The 16537-nt window shown below is 36.5% G+C and overlaps 1 pseudogene; it reads left to right on the top strand.

Annotated features, from left to right (window-relative positions):
• The first annotated feature begins 14164 nt into the window (after positions 1 to 14164).
• Positions 14165 to 15920, top strand: LOC103586799 (annotated as a pseudogene).
• Positions 15921 to 16537: the final 617 nt, after the last annotated feature.

Here is a 16537-nt window from a genome sequence, read left to right as displayed (position 1 = left end):
TATTTATTCCATCAAAATCACTCCTTTCCCTTTCACAGTTTTTCTTTTCATTCTACCTACCACCATTCTAGTTCTGCACCTCTTCACAGCATCAACCTGGGCTAGCTTATTTACTAGTCTCTTTACTTCTGCCCTTTGTCATAGCTACCTTGCACATAAATATCTTATCTGCTCCATCTAGCTAGAAGTCACTTACGTACAAGGACAAGCACACAGCACATAAAAAAGACTAAAACATGAGTGGACAGATGGGTGGAGCAATTGATACATTTGACACTTTTGAGTGATACATTTGAGCTACCAAAAAAGCCTACTTTGTAGCCATCAGTAAGGACCCTACATGTACAACATTCGGTCTCTAATTGTCACTGGTTGTGTTTGCTAGAAGTAGTTGGTTTGGGGTTTAAGAAGTTTATTAGGGATCAACACCTGTGTAAGGAATAGGGAGGAAGCAGACTGAAGAACAGGATTAAGTGGAACAGCTTTGCAGTTTTGATGAGGCCCTAGCAAACGGCTGGGAGCTTTGGATTGCCTCTCAAAGTTTCTGGTATTAGCTGAAATGTCGGATCCTCTAAACCTGTCTAAATCAATCAAGGGATGCAGGTTTGTCTGATGGGGTGCAGTCATAGGCTAGGTGGCACTCCAGCTGAGAAAGATTCTGTAGGAACTGACAGAAGGAGGCAGTTGGCCAACAGTACCCCATGTGGCTGTGCAGCGAGTCTGACCATGAAGGGGCATCTGGGAATTGCAGTTCCATGTTTTTCACACTAATCAACTTTCATCTGAGTTTCCAAATAATAAAAATCTAACACTTGAGATGATCATCTAGTATGACAAGCTGTATAATTTGCAAACCCCAAACTCTTGGTGCTCTTGGTATGTTTTAGGACAGAAAGATGCAAGTTGGCCAATACACCATTTAAGCAGCCCTGCTTAAATGAGGAGAGACTGAGTGGCCACTCGACTATTCATATCCTCATAAGTCTATGAAGCCATTTGGAAAGCAATTTCTTGAGGCACTATTTGGAATTCTATTGGTTATAAAGGTGAAATGCCCTTCTCAGTCTATTTTCTTCATATCAAGCTCTTGTTCATCTGTCAATCTACACTCTATATGTCACATATCACTCATCTTTTGCAATAAGTATTATTTGAATACCTAATGACCAAGGTGACGCATTATGGTATTTAAAGTCATGGTTTTACCAAGTGGGAACCAACTTAACTCAAACAGATAATCCTTTTATTTTTAATGTAAGAGCTTGAATAAGACCTCCAACATTCTTTATAATATGACTCATCTTTGAATAAAATTCAAGCATTTCAATAATGAATTCTAAGTAGTCTGCTAAAATTCTGAAACACTATTATTAAAACGTTTTTTATATTGGTTTCTATTTGGTTAGAAAACTGAAAATTTGCAGGCTATTGGTAGGAGTCAAAGAAATTTAAATAATGAAATTACATAAAATTAAGGATGTTAAAATAAGGTAGCTTAATACATAAATAAAAGTAATTAAATGAAGAATGGAAGTAATACAGTTAGTTTTAAAATGAATGGAAATTTATAAACAAAAAATTCAATTAGTTGTACATATACTCTATTTTTTTAACTTGAGAGAAGTAAATGCATTTTGCTTTCTAATAACATAAAGCATACATTTGACTATAACCTATCCAATATAAAATAACCCAAATTACAGAGAGCAATAGTTATGAACTAATGACTGCAGAAATTCAAAAAGATGTGATTCAGAAGAGATGAACAAGAGAATTCTGGGGCATTAGTGATGTTCTATTTTCTGGCCACAGTGGTAGATACAACAGCATTTAATTTACAATGATTTGCTAAAATATGCAAATTAGTTTCATATAGTTTCACATAGTTCAAAAACTTACCACGAAAGCCAAATGCCCCAGACTCAATTTGCTGTTGTAGTTGAAAATTAAAATTGATATTGCCTCCACTGAGTATAAATTCAGAAGTGATTGGAAATTTCTTTGCAAATGTGAAATCAATACTAGCAGTTAGAAGTTGGGAATTTTAGTACAAATATCTCCCCGCATTATCCCCAATATCCCCAAACCAATATTATAATCAGCAGTCGCAGACAGCATGAAGCAACCTTCAGTAGTCAACGGGGGGAAAAATATGCCATACCATGAATTATCTAAACAAACATCTTTCTATCAATAATAGATCAATAATATCGATATATTTGTTTTGAGTAATTTGAAATGTGGAATGCACAAACCTAGAAGTAAGGGTATGTTTCAAAACAAATCCAAGTATCTGACACAAATACAAAAGAATGAACATATCTGAACAGCAAAAAGTAAATTCCAGAAAGTTGGGGCTGATGTATAGAGTCCTGTCATCTTCTCCCACACATACCCTGCTGAAACAACAACTACATGCTGGTGGAGACTGAGCACCAACGTCCAGAACCCTTCTGTGTTCAATGGAACTTCTGGTGAAGAAAACCAAATCTGCATTGGCCTGAATGGCTGGGCTGCCTGAAATGTAATGAAACACAACGAAGGGTTTACAGAAAATTAAATTTAAAAAAAGTCTTACAATTTAATACATTATTGAAAGTGCTGAAAAGGAGAAAGAACCCTTACTACTTGGGGCAGAGTCAGATTTCCCCCAGGGTCCATCCTTCTCTTCTTCTTTATAGAAACAGAATTCCCTTCTTGAGTGTCATTGGGATCCATAGATATACAGGTACACACACTTGCTCTTAAGTGTGTCCATGGGACTAGGCTTGGATCGGTGGCATATTAGCAGAGGTGATGAGTCCATGGGATATGTCATCTCCTTAAAGAGTTTTGCCATGTGCTCTCTGCCTTCTATTCCATTAGCTTGGAAATAACATCATCAGAAAGCCACCTCAAAGTCATGTGTGAAAAATGATAGATTTGTCCCACAAATTTAGGATGGCCATTCCACTCCATTCTGTTGGGTGACATACATGGAAATGAAATACAGCTTAATAGGCATAATATTACATTATCTTAACACATATATATGCATACACACATATCTGTGAACACACATACATACATAGATATGATTGCTTATATTTGTATAATCAAAGGTAATACATAAAAAGATATCACATTTTTAATACATCGTGTGTGGAATTGAAAGATGGTGTTAACTATTAATGGTATTTCTGAAAGTTTTGCATTATTTGAACTGTTATAATGAAAATACATTCTTTTTTGTTATTTAAATGCTTGATTTTCTACGCAAAAAGTAAGTATTGTGATAAAATACTATAACCCTGTTGAGGCAATTTCTTGATTGATCGGGCCATATTTACAAATAGTTGGGAGACTGGGTAGCCAGGCAGGGTCTGAGAAAGGTGAGATGGAGAGGGCCGTACAAGGAGTCCCCAGGGTGGCAGCCAACAGCATGAATATCCACCTTGTAGGATCTTTGTGAAGACCAGCAACCAGGCAGGGGCTCACAGCCACTAAGGGAGATTCACAGGGCAAGACATGGAAATTTCCTTTAAAATGACAAATCTCTAAGCAGGGCAGAATCTCCCCAACCAATTGTCAAGAACTCCCAAAAGGATGGGGGTACAGGAAAGAAAAATAAGGAAAATAGAGAAAATACATCTATGGTTAACTCTTTCATTCTGCTATGCAGAATTAAAAGTACTATGATTTTTGTAATCTAGGAAGACATTGTAAGTACTACCTTGGACGTTCCTGGGCTTTTGCAATTTCTATGCAAATTTTAATCATGACCATTTTGCTACAAGTAATGATGAATAAATTCAAATTATGAGCACTTAATGTTTATTATAATACACTCGTATATTTTTATTAAATATAAATGAAACATTCTACTTTATAGTAAACACTGTGCTACAATCCTGTGCTATAATCACATCCTTCATCTTTTTCTAATTACAGATCTACCACAAAATAATGTTCTTCATAGAATAAGGGGGCCATTAAAATCAGCACAGAGCTAGGTCAAGGAATAAGGAACAGATGATTATATAAGAACATAGTGTGGTCCCTTATGAATTCTACTTTCCCCACACTACCTATTATATCTACGCACAACACCAAGAAGGGTGGGCAGGTACACATTGTTATGAATAACCCAGCTCCACAAAATATGATGTATAATGTTTCCAGGCAGTATTCCAACACTGACTTTAGTTATTATCAATTAAAGGGTTACTGAAATCCTCTTGAGATTTACCACTGCCTGTCTTTCAGCAGCCATGATGCTGAAAATCTAGATGGTTCATTGTAAATGGGCAGCAGGTTTGTGCTAAGAATGGAGTCTCCAAAAGATGAACATGTACTATATAGCTCTTCTTAATCCATAAAGGGAACTCTTAAGTACCTCAAGAGTTGCTTCCAGCTATCTGATAGTATCCCTTAGAGGTAATTGACTCAGTTTGTATACTTATTTTAAATATTAACTTAAATATTTTTTGCTGTAGTTACTAAGGTGGCATTGCCAACCTGAGTGCATTAATGCTTCAACTGATTTGACTCTGGGTCTAATCCATTCTCTTGTTTATGTGGTGCAGGCTACTACCCACTCAAAAATAGCAAGGTATCTGGAAGAGGCATTCTAACTATACTTTTAAAAATACTAGAAACTGACCCAAAGGTGCCAGGTGCACTCTACACAAATGCTAAATTATGCACTGAGTAAAACAGTAGTTAGAATCGGCTTTCATTATATCTCATTTCCTTTTTACTGTATTGAATGCTTTTTAAAAATAATATAATTTTCATTTAAATGCTTGTCAGTGCCCTTCTATTGTAACGAGAGTAAGCATAACAAGCTTTATTATGCATCAAAAGTGTTTATGAATCTATAATAAGGTTGATAAAGTGCCACTGTACATATAAAAGAGTTAATACAATTAATGGCTGCATAATTCTCAGTTTTAAACATCATATCTACCCATTTCAATTATATTTCTCATCAGAAAAATGTTTAGTACATTTGTAATAAAGACTATGAGTTTCATCTGTAAAGTTGGACAATCAAAGAATAATTCAACAGTCATTTACTGACTTCAGACTGTATGCCAGACATTGATAAAACCAAACATAACCATAGTCCTAGAAAATTTTATAGTCTAATAGCCAACATTGTAAAGTAAAAGGCCAATTTATATTTTTATTTTTTATTTTTTTTAATTTTTAAATTTTTTTAGATAATTTATCATACATAAATGTGGGGTACAACATTGATTTTTCAATAATTGTGTACAACATGTGGTGGGTAGATCAGTATAGTTAGCATATTCATCATTACAATACACAACCATTCTTTGTGTCCCTTGACCAATTCCTCATTAGCCCCCCTCCCCCCTCCCCTCCTCTTTTCCACTTCTAGTTTTCTAGAAATTCAACATATTACTGTGATTGTTATTTCCTTCTTCTTTCTCTCTGTCTCTCTTTGTTGCCTTTGAGAAAAAGACGTTTCCACTGTGTGAGATTTGAGTCAGGTCAAGCAAATCATGTCTTCCAGGGAAAAACCACATAATTTAAATAATAACAAATCCCTGGCTTGTTTCACTTATAATAACTTTCTCCAGGCTCATCCACGTTGCTGCAAATGTTAGAATTTCATTCTTTTTTATGGCTGAGTAGTATTCCATTGTGTATACATCCTGTGAAAGGTGGTTAATCTGCTAATTAACATTACAAAGAACAGTGATAGTGAGGATAGAACGAATAGAATATATGAAATCCAGGGCTTCGAGTAGTGTTTACCTAGGTCTTCCTCTGTTTTCTTTGTGGGTGTTCAGAGGTCTAAAAGTCATGCTCTCTCCTCTTTCCTTTTTTCTTTACTCTTCTATGTTAATTTCTGTGTATTTCTTAATTTTTGCTCTTTGATGTTTTTCTCCTTTGTACAGACTCTAAGAGATAATTTACATGTATTTTTAGATATTTGTTAAATTTTCTGACTCTAATTGTTTGCCACGACTAAAAAATTAACTGAGTTGAAATTTTGTCTTTCCCAAGGATAAAAACCTCTCTGAGTGGAAACTCACCACAAGAAAAGCAAATAGGGACTCTGCAGTGGTGATTAGGGCTGAATGATCAGTCCTCTATTGTGGTTAGTAGAGAGTGAGCTGGTTCTGGCTCAAAATCCAGCCACTGCAACTAAGCAGGTAGATATAAATTAAGAGTTGTAACCTTCTGGGAGACTTCTGGGGATGGACTGTGCAAAGTTTAAGACCAATAATGCCAAGAAATCACGGGCACTATGTACTATAAAGAACCAGTCGCTGTATGATAATAACAGAAATGGCAGCAGCTCAAACTTTAAATAGTTTTAATTTTTAAAAGAATAAAAATTTACTATTTCAACCTGAAAAATGGAAGGGCATAGAGAAAATGATGCATCATGGGACTAGAATATTCCAATGTTGTTCTTTTTTTTACTATATGTATTTTACAAAGAATGTAAAAAAAGAAAGAACTAAAGAAGAAGGAAGGAAGGAAGGGAAAATAAAAGAAAGGAAGATAAAAGAACAGAAAGGAAGAGAAAAGAAAAGAAGGAAAGAAAAAGAAAAAGAACAGCGACATCTTGGCCATATTTTCTACTCTGCCCTCTGGGAAGCATGGCCTCTGTTACTTTGCAGAAAGATATTTTGCTTTGAAGGGTTTCAATTTCACAAAGTAAACAAAAATCATAGCCAAATTGAAACCCTGTGTATAATTCTGAGAATATTATATGGGTACCCTTCAATGCAGGGTACCAAAGGAAGTGAATTTTTTAATTTATCAAAAAATTGAAACAGAGAAGCATGAGTAAAAATGGTAAAATAAGGGACTCTGGAAATTTTCTCATCCATAAAAGCAATGAGAATACTAATAAAAGAGGTCAGAATAAAAATTTTCAGAAATCTACACCTTCACCAAAGGTTTGCAAAAACCAAGAGTATTTATTTTCAAAGAATGGCTGAATCTAAGTAAGAACAGTGAGTTTAATAGCATTCTAACCTGCCATATTCCAACCCTACCTTGCATTGTCCAGACCCAAAGTAGCCATGAAATCCAACAGTCTGAAGTCATAGTAAAAGCCAGCAGGCGAAAACCTCTGGGAGAGGTAAGAACAGGGTTGGAGCTCCTTCAAAGACCTAGTCCCAGGGATTTGTTATTATTTAAATTATGTGGTTTTTCCCTGGAAGACATGATTTGCTTGCCCTGACTCAAATCTTACACAGTGGAAAAGTCTTTTCCCCAAAGGCATTTGTCCGAAACCATTATGGGTGATTGGTTAATTTCAGTTATCTGAAGCAGTCAATAGTTAAGCCAATGAAAAAGCTTAAAGTAATAGCTGGAGAGTAAGATGTCCATAGGGGTTTAATAAGCTCTAATATAATTCTAGATATCCATAAGGCCATGCACATGGATAGAGGTATGTGTGCATGCCTAGAAGAAACTTGAGAAGACCCTAAACTCTCACCTTTTGCTGACTTTGAGTTTCTGTGAAAGCAGGAAATCAAAAATAAAGCAGAGTTGTAAACTGCCTAAGGGTTGAAGACCCAGCTAAATATGCAGGTGACCAATCAGCCAACAGAGCAGAAACTTCAAAGGCCATGTATGACAAAGAATACAGATCTCACATAATTAATTGAGAAATGTCACTAAACAAACAGCAACAAAAAATCCTATAGAGGGGTAGAATCTAAATGTCAAATGGCCACATCATATTATTTAAAATGTAAAATTTTTCAATGAAAAATCATTAGAGATGCAGAGAAACAGAAAGTATGTCCAATATTTAGGGAGAAAAAAGCAATCAATGCATATAGCAGCCAAGGAAGCTCAGACATTGGACACTTCAAGTAATAATTTTATTCATTTTTTTCTTTTTTTAAAATTAGTGTGATAATTTTTTATGTAATTTGAATGCATTTTTTGTCAGGTATATTTTTTGCAAACAGCATCCCTCAATCTGCAGCTTATCCTTTTACTCCTTTAATGCTATCTTTCAAAGAACAGAACTTTTTAATTTAATAAAGTCCTTTTCTTTTGTGGTTAGAATGTTTGGTGTTTTAGACAATCATTTTAAATCAGTTATTTTAGCTATGTTCAAAGAAGCAAGTGAAACCATCTCTAAATACCTAATGGAAAGTATGACAAATAAAACTTATGAAATAGAGAACATCAAAAAAGAAACAGAAATGATTAAAGAACAACCAAATAGAAATTATGGAGTTGAAAAGTACAATTACTGAAATGAAAAATTCACAATAGGTGCTCAAAAGATTTGAGTAGGTAGCAAAAAGCACGAGAACTTGAAGATAGGAAAATTTAGACTCACTAAAGAAAAGTGAGTGAAGGAAAATGAACAGAGCCTCAGAGACCAGTGAGGCACAATCATGTAGATCGACATTCAAATATTGAGAGTCACAGAAGAAGAGGAGAGAGACAAGTCAGAAAACAGAATATATGATGAAATAATGGCCCAAAACATTGAAAATTTAGTTAAAATCATCAATTTTTGATTAAAAAAGGATCAAGAGACTGCAAGTAAGGTAATCTGTAAAGATTCACACTTAGACATGTCATAAACAAAATGTCAAAAGACATAGAGGTAATAAGAAAAGAAGCAAGAGAGAAGCAACTCATGACACACAAGGAAGCCTCAATAAGATTAACAGCTGATTTTCATTCAGAAACCATAGATGCCTGAAGGCAATAAAATGACTTATTCAAAATGCTGAAAAAGAGACTGTTGGCCAAGAATTCTATATCATTGATAGCATTCTAAAAATAAAGTAGAAATTAAGACATTTGAAAACTTTAAAAAAAGAGAATTTGTTGCCAACAAATATGTCCTGCAAGGAATGCTAATGAGTGTCCCGCAGGCTGAAATGAAGGGCACTAGACAATAACTCAAATCTATATTAAGAAACAGAGAACAAAGAACACCAGAAAAGGTAACTACAAGGTAAATATAAAAGACAGTATAAATGTAGTTTTTGTTTTTAACTCTTATTATATATTATGTTATTTAAAAGACAACTGAATAAATTAGTAGTATATATTAATATTTATAAAGCAAATGTATTTCACAGGGCCTAGTTTCCAAAGCCCTGTAGTTTCACGTATAACCTAACTTTTAAAATTGCATATAGAAATGTTAAGCTTGCAAGAGACAGGAAACTTTCCCCAGGCTAAAGTCTCTGTTGTAGATAAAGAATTGTAACACAGCAAAATTGTTGGCTCAAGGACAGACGTCCTCGGTGTAGGTTAACCTAAAATTGCTTTATTGTTATGTAAAAATACTGAGGAAACTGCTGTAGGAAAAGACAGCATTTGCTAAAAACAAGCTTTTGTTGGTGGATCAATGTAACCTTTTGCAAATTGCATTATGGAATGTCACTTTGTTATTTCACTGATGCTACTAGTCCTTGTGTTGTTTGTAATGATTAAATCAATTGAATTTTCTTGTGAAACTTCATTTTCTTGACAATAAAAGGGAGAGGCTAACTTTAAATCGGGCTGACACATTCAGTTTTTCTCCCCCTAATGGGGAAATTACAGAAGTGCAGTCCATCCAGGCCTCAATGTATACATAGTGCTTGAGTAATCATGTAATACCTTTTTTCATCTCTGTTACACTGGGAAAATAAGTGTAACTTAAAGCAATAATTATAACTCTCTAGTGAATGCACACAACATGTAAAGATGCAATTTGTATGACAATAATATCATTGTATTAGTCCGTTTCAGTAGCTTACAGCAAAATGCATGGAACCAGGTATTTCTAGAAAAATGAAATTTATTGCTTACAGTTTTGGAGGCTGGGAAGTCTACAGTACAGGGATCATGTCTGGTGAGGGTTGTGGTGGTGGCAACATTGACCCAGTGGTCTCATGTGGCAGAAAATGGCAGAGCAGAGAGAACAAACTTCTCATTCACTCTCTTTTTAAAGTCCTTAGAACCATGCCCATGTTGTCCGTTTTTAATCCATTCATTATGGCATGGTCTTACAATCTAATCACCTCTTCAAGGCCCCACCTTTCAATTCCCATAATAGTTTTTCCCACCCTCAACAGTTACAGTGGGGATTAAGTTTTGGGGGAACTTTCAACCCAAGGTGATCACGAAGAGGGGGCAGGGAATGGAGCTATGTAGGCATACAATTTCGGTATACCATTAAAATTGAGTTGGTTTAATCAAAATAGACTGTTATAAATTTGGATTTCAATTGCATGTCTAAGACCAAGAGTATATATTAACTGGTAGGGAAGAGAATACTCTGAGAATATCAATTATCCTTAAATTATTTACAGATTTAATGTCTCACCTATAGCTGCCAAGATAATAATCAAGTTCAAGCCACAGTCTTCTGCTCTCAAAATCAAACCTGAAGAACTACAGAAGGGAGAAAAAAAATACATGAACAGCAAATTCAGAACAACAAAACATTAGAAACTATTTCATGAGACTGGGGACTACTTTGAACTTGTGTTTGGGGTGGAAAGATTTGGGTGTAGCAGTAGTTAGTTAGAGTCCTTTAACATTGCAGAAACAAGCAGAAGATAGCATATGTAGGAAAAAGTCTGTAAACATTTTCCCATGCTTTATTGCAGAGATATGAGGCAGCATCTGAGACCACAGATACAAGGAGCCATTGTGTCATATCAGAACAACAAGAAAGACTGGGCTTACTGAAGCAGTATGACTCCAGAGTTTATAGTAATAATCACCTGAAACCACTTTAGTGGTTAAGGGTTACTCTTTTAAAAAGTATGATTATTATAATGGGATATAAAGAATAGAAGTATCAGAATGAATACTGCATAGTAAGGGTGAGTATTTCATGGAACTATGGGTGTATATAGTATGTATATACACATATATGCTATGTATATATACATAGCATATGTATATATAATCTACACATACAATTAAGATGTATACTGTTTACTATAAATGAGGGATCAAAATGAAAATCACTATATAACTAAACTAAATTATATGCGATGTTAAATAACCACAAAATACTACTCTATCGGAAGGAAAATGTTTTAGAACAGAAGGTTTTCAAAGTCTAAGACTTTCTCATAAATGGACCCATGAGAAGGTATGGTTCTTCTCTGACAATCCGTAACCTGTCATGGGTCTGTAGCCTTTCCTGTCAAGTATACAGCCTGGATATTGAGACCATTGTCTGCAATGATTACAGCTGAACAAATGCTCAGATACGGCAGAATGGGGAGAATCTCCCAGAAAGCTTCTAATCAAAGACAAAGGAGCCAAACTAGGCCCCTCTGGCTCTCCACACATCTGTCAGTATTCCATATTTCCACCACAGACTCTCAATACTCTATTCTTCCTTCTTCCCGGGCCCATATTGGGAGCTCAGTAAATACTTGAAACTCCAACAATAACAGCTCCACATTCCCAAGAGTGTCTCTTTGGACATGTAAAAAAGGCCCACAGTCCCAGTGGCAGTGATGATAAGGAAGTGTGCCCCAGACCATCTTAAAAAATAGGAAGTTTAGCCAGGACCATGGCTGTGAGAAAAGGTAATCAATTGCTTTGAAATCATTTTCTGATCCAGGGATTCAGCGGTGAAGGAGAGGAACCTCATGTTAAATACACACTCCACATGACTCTGAAACCAGCCAGGGGTCTGTGGACCAACATTTGGGAACCACTGCTCTAGCACAAGTAATAAAGAAAAAAATAGTAACAACACTTGAAAACTTCCTATGTGTGAGGCACTGAATTTATAAACTCTTATGTAAGCCTCTGGACAAATCTGAGAGGCATACTTCTCTGATGATGCTATCTCTTGAACATATGAGGAAAACGAGGCAATGAGAGATGAAGTCACTTGGCCACCTTTACACAGTCAAGAAGAGGAAGAGGAAGATTGCCAGCTAGGTCTGTCTGATGAGTGGTTTCAGGGCTTCTTACCCTTCTCCTAACAGTGGGTCCCTGTGGAGGTCTGCTGAAGCCAATAGACTCTTTGCAGAATAATATGTTTAAGTACATAAAATGAAATGCATAGAACCCAAAGAAAACAGATTTCATTGAATTTCACTAATCAATCTTCTAAAAAATAAATGTAGAACATAGGAACACATGCTTCTTCACTAATGCTTTAAATAAAAAGACCTAGGAAAATGTCTACATAATTACCGCACGTATGAGGTAATTATGAATGCAATTGATATTTGAGACATCTATAATAACTATAGGTTAAATGAAAATAACTGTGATTTCTGTCAAAGACAAAATCACAAACACTGCTGATATGACTGTGCTTTGTTCCCTACATTCATTAAGGTAGGAAATGCTGAATTTCAGGTAAAGTTTACAAAAGCAAAGATGTACATTATTTTCCTCACCAAAGTTCATGGGCTCTTTGGATTCCACTCACAGTTCCAAGGATAAGAATTCTTTCTGTAAAGTTGTCCTCTTCAGTAGGATGACACATGGCCTTTCACTGGAATGGGAACGGACAAGTGCTCTGCTAGCTTATAGCTCTGATGGTCTATGACTTTCTTATGGTGAAAACGTAAAGCAGTGTGAACTTGTCAAACCAACATTAAATAATCTGGGCATTAAATTAAGTAATACTTTCTCAAAGCAGAGTTCTAGGGAAGATGTACATGCATTCCCATGAATCATTTGTTTGTTTGTTGTGCCCAAAACATTTTAGACCTCCTAGCACCAATGATGAGTTGTCTTGGCCCATCTTTAGTTTTGTCTCTGAGTATATTTCTTTCTTCCTCAGCTGTGGTTTCCAAACCTCCCAAATTCTTCCGAAGCTGCAGCGCACATCCCTCTCAGCTTCTACTCATCAGGCACCTGTCTCCCCTTTCTTTACCTCCATCTTTGAGGAAGTTCCTCTTGCTTTGCTTTGCAAGTTAAGATCCTCTGTCTCATTTTGTCCCCTTTCCCTCTACTCCAACTCTCCTTCTCTTCAACATTTCTTATGTCACTAGTTCCTTCAGCTCTTCCTAAAATAATCCTCTACTACGGCGTTTTAAAAATAATCTCCAATTTATCCACACTCCCATAATCAAGTTTATAAAAAGGTAAGCAGTGATTTTTTTTCCTTACTTTCGCGATGCAGACCTCCTCCTGAACCTTTGGAAATCTGATTTTTATCCACGTCACTCTACTGAAACTGTTCTACTGAAGTCACCAAGGACTTTCTAATTTCCAAATCCAACATCCTGTACCCTCTCGTCATTTGCCTGCAGTAGTCCAGGGTACTGTATACTTCTACATTCAGCTGGTTTATTCTTTCCCCTTACTGTTCTTCCCCCCCCCCTTTGATGACACCTTTCCTTTCTTTCTTTTCTATTTATGAGACTTATAACACAAAACAGTGAACTTAAAGCTGCAAGGGCCGATAATAACAAATAATAGCAAAAACTCATATAGTGTTTAAATATAAGTATATATATATATATATATATATATATATATATTCCTATCTATATCTATATATAGATATAGATGTATGCATATATATATGATTTATGAATATAATACCATATTATATAATCATATAGCTCCAAGAGTTTATGTATGAAGATACAATGGTGTATGTGTGTATGCACATATATACATATAATTTATGTATCTATTATGTTAACATAGAGTATATATCATATAATTATGCAAAATATATATATCTTGTGTAAACACATATTTCTATATTATATATATATACAGGTTCCTAAGAGACAGGCCTAGCAGAACACAGGAGAAGACCTGTGAGGGCCTATGACATCACCATAGGAGGAGACTTGTAAGTCAGCTTTTGTCAGAGCCATCATGGTTGATTTTCCCTGCTGAGGCCACTCACACTGTCCCTCTCTCCCCCAGACCCATGGGATCCCATTGCCTACAATCCTGTTCACTGTTGTACCTGCTGCCCCTGACTAGAGTCATCATTTCTCACTCTCCGAAGTGTCCACATCTCACTTTTGAGCAAGACATTCGGGCCCAGATTGAGACAGTGGACTTGCTGGGTGCACAGGTTCCCACAGCTGAGGAAGAGGAGGAGACCTCCTCTGTTTCCTCCTCTTCTTTCAGGTTTTCCTTCCCCTCCACCTCCACTTCCTCCTGCTCCTTCTCTCCTCTCATTCTGGGCATACTGGAGGAGAAGGAAGAGGAGGAAGAGATGCCTGCTGCTGGGATGTCAAGTATTCCCCAGTGTCCTCCCCAGAAGCCTCAGAGCTCCTGCCCCTCCTCAACTTCACGGAGCACATCAGATGAAGGCTCCAGCAGCCAAGAAGGGAGAGATATGAGTGCCTGGCAGGTCCTGCCAAACTCTGAATTCTCACCCAGATATGAGTTAGATGAGAAGGTGGCTGGGTTGGTAAAGTTTCTTATCTTCAAATATTGAACAAAGAGCTCATCACAAAGGCAGAAGTGCTGAATATTGTCATTAACAAGTATGAGGACCACTTTCCTAGGATATTCAGGAAAGCCCGTGGTTTTGTAGAGCTTGTTTTTTGGCATTGCCATGACAGAAGTGGACCCCAGCAACCACTCCTATGTCTCTGACAACACACTAGAGCTCACGTATGATGGAGTGCTGAGCAATGACCAAGGCATGCCCAAGACCAGCCTCCTGATACTTATCCTGAGCGTGATCTTTATTATGGGCAACTGCACTCCTGAGGAGTGCAGAGTTTTAAAAATCTTGATTCTTGTTTGAGTTTTAGTGTAGGATTTTTTGGTAATGAATGTATGGGACAAAAGTCCTTGGTTAAGGGGAAACAGCCCACAGCTAGGGGGCAACGGCCCATCTAATCAATTCTAATCAAGTAAATGTTGATTCTCACTACATTCTTAGAATAGGATTTTTAGGTAATGCATGTGTAAGACAAAAGTCCTTCATTAGGGGGGCAACAGCCCACAGCTAGTGGGCAATGGCCCATCTAATAAACTCTAATAACTATTTAGGTATGGGTTTGTATACTTTATTGATTTTAGAGCTAACAGGTGGTTGACATACCAATCTTGTTAAGAGATTTTAAAGAATTGCTGTGGGGAAAAATGTGAAAAATGTTTGCTGTGGGCAAGCTATTTGTTGATGGAAACTTTAGAGGCAATTATACTTAGATTTAATTGTAAGAATGCAACTCTTACTTAAATCATTTAAGGAGAGGTTATATTTTAGATTACATAATGACCACAGTTTGATCAACTTAGCTTTTCACAAATTGAACTTTGGAATGTCATATTGCTAATTTAAATGATGTTACTAGTTTCCATTGTTTAAGCTATACTTAGCCATAGATAACTTTTGTCACATTGCCCATGTCTTTGTGTCCTTTTGAAATGATTGAATCAACTGATTTTTCTCGTGAAACTTCCTTGTCTTTACAATAAAAACAGAAGCTAACTTTGAATCAGGGCTGTACCCAGTTTTCTCCTTCTAACAGAGGAGTCGCTGAGGTGCAGTCCTTTTGGTCTTCTCATCACATTCATGTTGCTTTAAATAATCTTTTTTGCATCTCTGTTACACAGCAAGAAGTGTAACAGAGGAGGACATCTAGGAAGTGCTGAGTACTATAGGGGTGTATGTTGGGAGGGAGCACTTCATTTACGGGGAGCCCAGGAAGCTAATCACCAGAGATTTTGTTCAAGAAGAATTCCTGGATTACCAGCAGGTGCCCACTGGTGATCCTGTTTGCTACAAATTCCTGTGGGATCCAAGGGCCCACACTGAAACCAGCAAGAGGAAAGTGGTGGAGTTTTTGAACAAGCTAAATAGTGTCACCCCTAGTTCCTTTCCAACCTGGTACAAGGATGCTTTGAGAGATGTGGAAAAGGGAGCCCATGCCGTAATTGATGCCACAGATGATGCCTCTGTCATGGCAAGTGAAAGCACCAGTGTCAGGACCAGCAGCTTCTCCTGCCCTGAGTGAAGTCTGAGGCAGATTCTTCACTGTGTGTTGAGGCAGTGTTCTTCACTCTTCACAAAGAGTAGTCAAGGTTCATAGTAGGTCAGGGCCAGGGTGGGGCTGGAGAAAACAATGTTCTTTGTGTTCTTGTTCTATATGGGAGACATTGATTTAACTTTTTCTTTGTTCTGGGTATTTTTCAAATGCTTTTCCTGTTAATAGCAGATATAATTAGTTTCAGAATCTTAGTTTATACATATGAATCACAAATTTGCTGCTGTTTAACAGGTTTAAGAGTAGGGGTTTGGTATTTAAAAAAAAACAAATTGGGAAAACCTTCCATTTTATTTTGAGATCTGAAACAGGATAACAAGGCATTAGAATAGCAAATTTTTTTGAAAATGTAAAATAACTTAGTAAAATAGTGGAACAACATAAAAGATGGTTAATATTTGTATTCCCTTATCCCTTTTAGTCTGCCCTATAAAATTAAAGATTTATACATGGATTTGCTTGTCTTATTCAAGTAAGTAGGAGAACTTAAATCTTAATAAAAGCCTCGCTGTTTCTTTTATTTGCAGAACATTGTTTGAGCATTTGTGCTTGGAAGGCACTCTAGTAGTGGGGATACTAAGATAAGC

This window comes from Galeopterus variegatus, unplaced genomic scaffold, assembly GCF_000696425.1.
Source record: "Galeopterus variegatus unplaced genomic scaffold, G_variegatus-3.0.2 Scaffold377, whole genome shotgun sequence".
NCBI lineage: Eukaryota > Metazoa > Chordata > Mammalia > Dermoptera > Cynocephalidae > Galeopterus > Galeopterus variegatus.
This window is presented reverse-complemented; position numbering and strand designations above follow the sequence as displayed.